An 11646-nucleotide genomic window follows, 5' to 3' on the forward strand; every position below is an offset into this window, starting at 1 on the left:
CCTCTTCTTGATTGAAGCACACTGACTGGTGGAAAAGAGGGAAAACTAAAACGCTCAAAGATCATATTCTATGATGTAACAGAATCTAATATTCATCCTGTGGCTATAGTTGGTTTCCAGGACACGTTAGCAGTATAAATAATACATCATTATTTAATATAATACATCTTATAATGTCTATTTCCAAGACTTTCTCCTGTCTTCAAATTGCTCCTCTATTCATGGCCTTGATGGCAGAGCGAGGTTGAAACTGTTCCCCCCCATTTAGTTATGTTGTCAATGTCCTATTTATATAGTGAAAGGGTGAAGGACCTCCTCAGTGTAAGAGGATGAGTAATGGAAGAGCTGTATAGAGCTGTGTTTAACCTGCTGTCTCTCTCTCTCACACTCTTTCTCTCTCTCGCTCCATCTCCCTCTCTCTCTATCGCTTCTCCTTCTCTCTCACTGTGTCTCTCTCTCTCTCTCTCTCTCTCTCTCTCTCTCTCTCTCTCTATCTCTTCTCCTTCTCGCTCACTGTGTCTCTCTCTCTCGCTCTCTCCCCCTCTCACTCTCTATCTCTCTCTCTCTCCTCGGTCTCTCTCTCTTCTCTCTCCATTTTGTCTGTCTCTATTTCCCATCTAACCAGCCTTGTCCCGAGCAGCTGTCTGAGGTAGGACGTAGGAGCCAGAGAGGGAGGGAAATTACTTTTATTCATATGGAGTATTACACTCAATGGATGTTTACAAAAGTAGTAAATAAATGTTGTTACACATGCAATTAAACACAGACTCAATTGGAATATAGTTTACTCCTATTTCTCTGTGCAATTACATTTGTTTTTTTAATTTTCATTTTATCAATCAAGTCAGTTAAGAACAGATTGATTTTACAATGACGGCCTACCACAGCCAAAACTGGACGACACTGGGCCAATTGTGCACCGCCCTATGGGATCCAAATCACAGCCAGATGTGATGCAGCCAGGATTTGAACCAGATACTGCAGTGACACCCTTTGCACTGAGATGCAGTGTCTTAGACCACTGTGCGCCACTCAATGAGGTGGTATTATGAAAATTGTGCTCAGAATGTTTTCGAAGGGTGATATCTTAGTGCCCTCCAGTGGCGATGACTATGATTGCAGCCCGAGAGACAACAGCAGCCACACTCAATAGGTGTACCGTGGTCCAGATCCGGACCCGGAACGGGGTCAATATGGAACGCTAGTTGTCAGCATATCAAGAAGCTGAAACATGGCTTAAGCCTGATGAATTGACTGTGTTAAATGGAGGCCTCACCTCCTGGTTACACTAGTGACCATATCACATCCTGCAAAGGCGGAGGTGTTGCTAACATTTACGATAGCAAATTTCAATTTACAAAAAATAACCCAATGTCTTCGTCTTTTGAGCTTCTCGTGATGAAATCTATGCAGCCTACTCAATCACTTTTTATAGCTACTGTTTACAGGCCTCCTGGGCCATATACAGCGTTCCTCATTGAGTTCCCTGAATTCCTATCGGACCTTGTAGTCATAGCAGATAATATTCTCATCTTTGGTGACTTTAATATACACGTGAAAAATCCACAGACCCACTCCAAAAGGCTTTCGGCGCCATCATCGACTCAGTGGGGTTTGTCCAACATGTCTCGGGACCTTCTCACTGCCACAGACATACTCTGGACCTAGTTTTGTCCCATGGAATAAATGTTGTGGATCTTAATGTTTTTCCTCATGATCCTGGACTATCGGACCACCATTTTATTATGTTTGCAATCACAACAAATAATCTGCTCAGACCCACACCAAGGATCATCAAAAGACATGCTAGAAATTCTCGGACAACCCAAAGATTCCTAGATCCCATTCCCGACTCCCTCCACCCACCCACCCAAGGATGTCAGAGTACAACAATCGGTTAACCACCTAACTGAGGAAATAAATGTAACCTTGCGTAATACCCTTTTAGCAGTTGCACTTCTAAAAACTAAAAAACATTTTTCATAAGAAACTTGCTCCCTGGTATACAGAAAATACCCGAGCCCTGAAGCAAGCTTCCAGAAAACTGGAATGGAATGGCGCTACACCAAACTGGAAGTCTTCCGACTAGCTTGGAAAGACAGTACCGTGCTGCTCGATCATCCTATTTTTCAAACTTAATTGAGGAAAATAAGAATAATCCTCCCCAAAAATGTGATACTGTCGCAAATAAATAAATAAAATAAATAATAATAAAAAACAGCATTCCCCAAGTGAGGATGGCTTTTACTTCAGCAGTGATATATTCATCAGCTTCTTTGATGAAAGGATCATAATCAGAAGAAAGCAAATGATGGACTCCTCTTTAAATCTGTGTATTCCTAGCTAAGATGGGGAGAAGTCTGTCCATAATAAAGCGCTGATCTGATCTTAACAACAATATCACCTGGACTACAGTTCAGTCGTGTGGTCAGGTGCCACAAAGAGGGACTTGGGGAAATTGCAGTTGGCTCAAAACAGGGCAGCACTGCTAGCCCTTAAAAGTACACTGAGAGCCATCATTAATGACATGCATGTCAATCTCTCATAGTTCAAAACGGAAGAGAGATTGACTTCCTCATTACTTGTTTTTGTAAGAGGTGTTGACAAGTTGAAGGTACCGAGCTGTCTGTTTAAAATACTAGCACACAGCTCAGACACCCCATGCATACCTCACAAGACATGCCACCAGAGGTCTCTTCACAGTCCCCAAGTCCAGAACAGACTACCGGAGGTGCACAGTACCACATAGAGCCATGACTACATGGAACTCTATTCCACAGTACTACATAGAGCCATGACTACATGGAACTCTATTCCACAGTACTACATAGAGCCATGACTACATGGAACTCTATTCCACAGTACTACATAGAGCCATGACTACATGGAACTCTATTCCACTGTACTGCATAGAGACATGACTACATGGAACTCTATTCCACTGTACTACATAGAGCCATGACTACATGGAACTCTACTCCACAGTACTACATAGAGCCATGACTACATGGAACTCTATTCCACAGTACTACATAGAGCCATGACTACATGGAACTCTATTCCACAGTACTACATAGAGCCATGACTACATGGAACTCTATTCCACAGTACTACATAGAGACATGACTACATGGAACTCTATTCCACAGTACTACATAGAGCCATGACTACATGGAACTCTATTCCACAGTACTACATCGAGCCATGACTACATGGAACTCTATTCCACAGTACTACATAGAGCCATGACTACATGGAACTCTATTCCACAGTACTACATAGAGCCATGACTACATGGAACTCTATTCCACAGTACTACATAGAGCCATGACTACATGGAACTCTATTCCACAGTACTACATCGAGCCATGACTACATGGAACTCTATTCCACAGTACTACATAGAGCCATGACTACATGGAACTCTATTCCACAGTACTACATAGAGCCATGACTACATGGAACTCTATTCCACAGTACTACATAGAGCCATGACTACATGGAACTCTATTCCACAGTACTACATCGAGCCATGACTACATGGAACTCTATTCCACAGTACTACATAGAGCCATGACTACATGGAACTCTATTCCACAGTACTACATAGAGCCATGACTACATGGAACTCTATTCCACAGTACTACATAGAGCCATGACTACATGGAACTCTATTCCACTGTACTGCATAGAGACATGACTACATGGAACTCTATTCCACTGTACTACATAGAGCCATGACTACATGGAACTCCATTCCACAGTACTACATAGCGCCATGACTACATGGAACTCTATTCCACAGTACTACATAGAGCCATGACTACATGGAACTCTATTCCACAGTACTACATAGAGCCATGACTACATGGAACTCCATTCCACAACAGGTAACTGATAGAATCAGATTTAAAAAGCAGGTAAAAATACACCTTATGGAACAGCGGGGACTGTGAAGTAACACAAACATAGACACAGACACATGCATATACACACGATAACATACTGTGGAAGGACCACCAGAGGGCAGGCTGGGCTCACGGATAGTAGCCCAACAAGGCATGGGAGACAAGGTAACCAGAGGCAATTAAGCACAGCTGACGTTACTAATGACATATTCTCCTTCCCCTATAAGAGAGAATATGGAACCAGCAGAGAGGGGAGGGGAAAACTATCTCTGGAAGATGGCCACCGAGAGAGAGGAGCTATGAAGAACCACTAAAACGGTGACAATCCCGTGACTTTTTGTTGTAGTTTAAAGATAATCCTATTGTGTTCCTGTTTCATCTGGAGAAGATGTATGTTTTTCCTTGGGAGATTTTCATTGATTATGTTGTTGTGTTTGTGTTGACCAAATGCCCTCAATAGAGAACTGTGTTCAACCAAGACAACCTACTCCTGACTCGTTTATTCCACCTTTCTGCTTTAGAGTGACGCCCAATTACTTGGTCCGCTCACAATACGCACTATACACACATTGATTTTGTACTGTAGATCTGTGGTAGTAGAGGAGTAGGGGCCTGAGGGAACCCAGTGTGTTGTGAAATCTGTGACTGTTTCATAATGTTATTAAAATTGTATAAACTGCCTTAATGTTTCTATGGTCTGTCCCAAATGGCATCCTATTCTCTATGGGCTTATGGGTCAAAGGTAGTGCACTAAATAAGTGTTGGGGTGCCATTTGGGACACATAAATCTATTGGCTCAGACAAGATGGTCCCTGTGGCAGACCTGGGGTTTTCCAACAGCCAACGCCTTCACCCACACACAGGACCGAGCCAGCCACGGCCGTGACCACAGCCGTGTGGGTGCGTAAACCATTATCATTCATCATCCCTCCTCCCATTCTTGGTTCTCTTCCTCCATTATCCCCCTCTTCCTCCATTATCCCCCTCTCGCACTTCCTCCATTATCCCCCCCCTCTCTTCCATTATCCCCCCTCTCTCTCTTCCTCCATTATCCCCCCTTCTCTCTCTTCCTCCATTATCCCCCCCTCTCGCTCTTCCTCCATTATCCCCCCTCTTTCCTCCATTATCCCCCCCCTCTCTCTCTTGTCGTCCATCTGATCTTCATCATTCGATGAAGGCTATTGTCTTTGTTTCTAATAATAGCAATAAGGGCAGTACAGTTTTCTTTTACAATCACACCACCTTGATGACAGAGAAGCTAGGATTCTAAAGCCAGAGCTTCTTCAGCAACACCCTACTTCCTCTCACCAAGACAGTTCAAATGATTACTGAGTCAATAAATGTCAGTTATTCCTCCAAGGTGACAAACGTTGGGGAAAGTCAGCTTTGCTTTAAACTCCGTGTTAATAACAACCAAATCCAGCATGCTGTTACATAAATCATAAACAACTCTACTTCCACTCTGCAAAGTGTAGTGGCCATGGCCATAAAAGCTGTGGTCTAGAGGGTTTGATATAGAGTTTTGGGGGGTTTATACAGGGCATAAAAGCTGTGGTCTAGAGGGTTTGATATACAGTTTTGGGGGGTTTATACAGGCCATAAAAGCTGTGGTCTAGAGGGTTTGATATACAGTTTTGGGGGGTTTATACAGGCCATAAAAGCTGTGGTCTAGAGGGTTTGATATACAGTTTTGGGGGGTTTATGCTCGAAAGTCTAATCTCTCTCACACACACCCTTTATCTCTGAAAGAGCACGGCTCTGGCCATTAGAAGGAATTATTCCTGTTGTATTTTCTCCTCTCATCCATTGAAGTTCCCCGTAATAGACCTGGCTTTTGGCCAGTAGAATAGACAATAGATCATTATAAGAGGGTAAAGGTAATGGGCTATATTTCAAATACTTCCTACACAGTACAGATTGACAGTTCACCTACCGGAAATAATTTGACAGGACATTAATCTTATTGCATAGACTTGTTAATCTGTGTGCGTTTTCCTCAGAGGAGGTCAAATGATAGTACTGTAGTAGCCGACTCCCTGCTGACCTAAAACAAAGACCCCTTTCATTTAGAGTATGTTGCGTAGTTGCTTTGGTTTTACATCAATTATTCATTCGTATTGTTTCTACTTAGTGGATGTAGCCAGATGACCACTAGATGGTGTTGTCACACTTCATAGGCCTTTCATAGCCCATGTTATGTGAAGCCTATTTGTATGTAGGTTATATCCTCATGTAGCTGCACTTAAATGACATTTTATTCATGCTTTTCCTTTCATCTATGTTACATTGAAAATCATGGTCACAGAGCTGATCTCTAATGTTAACAAGGTCCAATGAGTCACTGATTAAAACCGTTTACAGTGGAAGACGTTTGATAATTGTAGCAAAGTTCTCTGCTATTTCTATTGTTGTTCAACCGTGAAAAGGAAAATAAATGTATGCCAATAAATTTAGTTTAGTTTTGCGCCAAACCTTTTGTTTACAGCTCTACTCTTAACATTCATGCATTTGTTAATTAAAAGTATAAATACAAAAGTAATCATATGTTAATTCATAAATAAGGTAAGATAAATAAACTAAATACTAACTTTGTCCTTGTAACTTGTGGGGTACTTCATGTTTCTCGGTGGGCGATGTTGACAGGCACATGGAGGTGAGGTTGAGACTCCGTATTTGAACTGTGTGGTGTTTCACGCCAACCTGTTGATTGTCCCGGGGGGACATTGAAATGTGAATTGGTACATTCCATGGTGATGTGCATCTTCATCTTCTTCTATGGTATAATGGCGTTCGCAAAACAATTGGATGTACATTCTACCACCAGAGGTGGATAATAAAAAGGAAATCATTATAATAATCATACAAATTATTAAAAAATGTATTTTAACTAAACAAAATCATCCCGCTTTCTGTATAAAAAAACACAAATTCTAATCAGGTTGCTACACGGCCTCAGAAGCTACCTGCGAGGGCGAGAGATTTCATAGCGACAATAGTCCTTGCAGTGCTTCTGCAGTGAAGTCTTGGAGCCCCCAAAACTTCTCGGCTGCAGATATAATGATGTCCAGATTATTGGACTTCATGGACATTTGTGCTGTACAATTTGTCACTGTGGCTATAAATGCTACAAAGTCCACCTTCTTCACATTGAATGTATCCAAATCACTTAATTGACTTAAAACATTAGCAACTGGTTGCCCTGCCTCCATTGCCATACCTTCAACACTGTCTCATCTTGCCCCTTCCACTCTCTTCACCGCCTCCACATAGGAGATTTACTGTACAGCCCTGATCCAGGGCACTCAAGTATGTCCTGAGTATGATCCCCACCACAGTTGCAATGTTTTCAATACCATACTTCTCCCGTCTGCAAACATTTGACACGTGACCATATATTTTACAGCTCCCACACTGTAATGGTTTCTACAAAAATGCTCTCACCGCATATATCACATCCAAGCTTCACATATTCAGGTAGGGTCTCCTCAAACAACAATAATATTGATAGACTTTTCTCCTTCCTTCCATTTACCATACGGGTCAGGTGACGTGTACTGACCACTCCTGGGATTTTCTGACTAAGGTACTCATCATCTATATCCAAGGAGACTCCAGCTATAACTCCTTTTGCAGGCGCCCGACTCCGAAGACAAATACAGGTTAATTCTGACGTGGACGATTTAGCCAGATCCAGTGTACGTTAATTCTGTTCTTCATCGACACAATTAACCAAAACAAGGCCGCTTCTAGTCACCTTTATTGAAATCCACCTTCCCCACTGCTTGGATTTCCCAAATTGACCTCCTTGTCCAAAAAAATGCAGTCCAATAAGAAATGCATTATTGGACCAGTCCATGTCTTCTACCACAACCTTTTGCTCGTTTTGTTCCATTCTTTATCTCTATTTTCCATTCATTCTCACACACTTCACTTGCTGCACTTTCAGATTCAAGAAACAATTCCATGGACGCTGCCATTTTGGAACTATCATCCATCTCCTGTTTACAATCTCACTGACTTATCAAGCCGTTCCCTGCAATGCTACCACACTCATTCTGGTGAAATGCATTATGGGTAAAATGTTTTTTTATCCCTTCTTTGTTTTAGGTCAGCAGGGAGCCGGCTACTACAGTATCATTTGACCTCCTCTGAGGAAAAAGCACACAGATGAACAATTCTATACAATAAGATTAATTAGTAGCTGTCTACTTACCACCACAAACCGATGCTGGCACTAACACCGCACTCAATGAGCTGTATAAGGCCATAAGCAAACAGGAAAACGCTCATCCAGAGGCGGCGCTCCTAGTGGCCGGGGACTTCAATGCAGGATAACTTAAATCCATGTTACCTAATTTCTACCAGCATGTTAAATGTGCAGCCAGAGGAAAAAACACTGTGTGTGTGACTGCATGTGTACTAACAGACACATTAGATGATTCTTATATTAAATATTAACTTAATCATGATTAACAATGAGTTAGAAAGAGAACAACTCAATTTGTTTTATTTTACCCTTATTTAACCAGGCAAGTCAGTCAAGAACAAATGCTTATTTTCAATGACGGCCTAGGAACAGTGGGTGAACTGCCTGTTCAGGGGCAGAACGACAGATTTGTACCTTGTCAGCTAGGAGGTTTGAACTTGAATCCTTCCAGTTACTAGTCCACCTCTCTAACCACTAGGCTACCCTGCCACCCCAATCATGTAATGATCATCAAAATATTGGAATGATAATTACAATATTTGTGAATTTTATGAATAGTATATCTAATGGAAGATGAATAAACTTAACTGGGGATAGGGCGAAAGCTTACTGACACACCAGACAAATGGTTTATTACAACTTTAATTAATTATAGTTACATAACATTGTTTTTTATGGTAAATGGGCATCTAACAATATAAGAAAACATTTTGTAGTGAATGTTGTTCAATAATTCACACAAAACGTGTTAAAATGTCATTGGACACAAAAGGCAACGGATTGTAGGAATGACCCACCTGTTGTTATACCCTCTGCTGAGACAGAAATAAAGAGCTGAGGCAACATGGTTCAATCAGAATCACTCAAAGATGATCATAATAACAGAGAAGGCACACGAAGATTTAGTCATGGTGTCAATTTCTATCACTGTGCATACTATTCAGGATGTCACACACTGGTATCATGTCTCCTTTGTGGATATCCTCACTGAAGTGTAAGTCACACCAGTGGATGGGAAGACCAGCTGACTGCCATTCATGCAGGTGACTTTCACTATGGCCCTGTAGTCAAGGTCGAAATTTGCTTTCCCCATTGTGATCTCAACATCCATGGTCGTCCATGGCGGGATCTTCACTTTGATAGTATCCAATTCTGTTATGGTCTCTGTCTTCTGCAGGCTGGTTAATTGCTACACTCCCACGTTCAAGCTGAACCCTGATGACACTTCGACCAGATCCGGGATCCCTGCTTTGACCGACACATTCAAGGTGGATTCTATCTTGTTGCTGACTGACCAGGAGGAAGTCTTGGTCAGTGTCTTGCTGTATGTAATGGACTCTTCTTGAACCAATGAGGTGTCATTGTGGTGGGACACGGATTTCACATATTCTGGAGTCACCTAAAATCAACACACACACAACGATACAAATTGTTCAGATAAGACAAAGACAATTTTAGAACTAACCATCAGTGAGGAACTGATCAATTGATTTTTAGTAAGCCAACAATAGTAACTAATGTGTATGTGTGTGTGACTGTCCTAGAAATGAGATGCCTGATGAATGTCAACCCCCATAATGGATTACATGTTTTAAAGTGGACAGCCCCCTTAATGTTAGAGCATCGATAGAGTTTTCCTGAGCCGTCTACACACACCTGGAGTTTGAAGAGGGACAGGGTGGGATACTCCATGTCAGTCAGCACGGACTACTTGATGGTGTTGATGAAGAGGAAGCCCATGCAGTCAAAGTCTGAGCCAGACCTGCCCTGCAGCCCCAGGCAGATTCCAGACCCCACATCCATGGTGTACTCAGTCTTCAGTCCCCAGCTGGTCATTTTTTCAAAGAACTCCCGGTTCTCACTCGTCGTGAACTTGATGGCACCCAGACGTGTGCCGACACCGTTACCCCACAGCAACAGCTTGGTGATGCGCTCGCCGAGGTACAACTCAAACTCAAAATTTCCAAAGGTCTCAACGCGCCCGTCGGTAAGCTCCGCCCGCACAGCTTTCACCTGCCAGCCTTCCACCGCCACTCCAATCTTCTTGAGGGTGGCACCGTTTTTCATACCGTGAAATTCAAATGAACTGCCTCCTTGACCACCAATCAAATACAGTGTGGTTGCCATGTTACGTGTGTGTGTACGTCACGTAACCTGAAATACAAATTTGTACAGATACATTTAAGAAACCTCCAACTCTAACTCAGATCTGATTCAGACATTCAAAGCACCAACAGGAAATTAAAGAACAAGGTAAAAGGATCAAACAATAACTAAGGGATATAATGACTCATGGTAGGAACTAGAGGTCGAGCAACACATCAGTCTAGGGCAGGGCTCTCCAACCCTGTTCCTGGAGAGCTACCCTCCTGTTGGTTTTCACTCCAGCCCCAGTTGTAACTAACCTGATTATACCATCTACTGCATCTTGCCCATGCCGTTCGGCCATCGCTCATTCATATATATTTTTATGTACATATTCTTATTCATTCCTTTACACTTGTGTGTGTATAAGGTAGGTGTTGTGAAATTGTTAGATTAATTGTTACATATTACAGCATGGTCGGAACTAGAATCACAAGCAATTTGCTACACTCGCATTAACATCTGCTAACCATGTGTATGTGACAAATAAAATTTGATTTTATTTGATTAGAATCAGTTCGACTAGATTGGGATTGGAATGAAAAAAATACAGGACGGTACCTCTGGTCTAGCTAGGGCGACCAAATCGCTCCACAATCCTCAGATCACTGAGAATGAGACATTCTTGAATTGCTCCTAACTCCTCCTTGTCCTCCACCCTCCTCTGTCCTTTCCATCTTTATTCACCTGGAATCTGTCACACCCATTCCTCCCTCCTCAGCTAGGAACCTCAGAGTCACCATGGAGTCCCTCTCCTACTCCCAGCACCTCCCCACTCTACCTCCTGCTGTTTCTCCTGATCAACACCATGGAGTCCCTCTCCTACTCCCAGCACCTCCCCACTCTACCTCCTGCTGTTTCTTCCTGATCAACACCATGGAGTCCCTCTCCTACTCCCAGCACCTCCCACTCTACCTCTTGCTGTTTCTCCTGATCAACACCATGGAGTCCCTCTCCTACTCCCAGCACCTCCCCACTCTACCTCTTGCTGTTTCTCCTGATCAACACCATGGAGTCCCTCTCCTACTCCCAGCACCTCCCACTCTACCTCCTGCTGTTTCTTCCTGATCAACACCATGGAGTCCCTCTCCTTCTCCCAGCACCTCCCCACTCTACCTCCTGCTGTTTCTTCCTGATCAACACCATGGAGTCCCTCTCCTACTCCCAGCACCTCCCACTCTACCTCCTGCTGTTTCTTCCTGATCAACACCATGGAGTTCCTCTCCTACTCCCAGCACCTCCCCACTCTACCTCCTGCTGTTTCTTCCTGATCAACACCATGGAGTCCCTCTCCTACTCCCAGCACCTCCCCACTCTACCTCCTGCTGTTTCTTCCTGATCAACACCATGGAGTCCCTCTCCTACTCCCAGCACCTCCCCACTCTA

General features: G+C 43.0%; 1 pseudogene; it reads right to left on the minus strand.

The window, feature by feature from the left end:
• Nucleotides 1–8741: 8741 nt before the first annotated feature.
• LOC135527503 (aerolysin-like protein) lies at nucleotides 8742–10242 on the minus strand (annotated as a pseudogene).
• Nucleotides 10243–11646: the final 1404 nt, after the last annotated feature.

Source organism: Oncorhynchus masou, chromosome 33 (assembly GCF_036934945.1).
Source record: "Oncorhynchus masou masou isolate Uvic2021 chromosome 33, UVic_Omas_1.1, whole genome shotgun sequence".
Taxonomy (NCBI): Eukaryota; Metazoa; Chordata; class Actinopteri; order Salmoniformes; family Salmonidae; genus Oncorhynchus; species Oncorhynchus masou.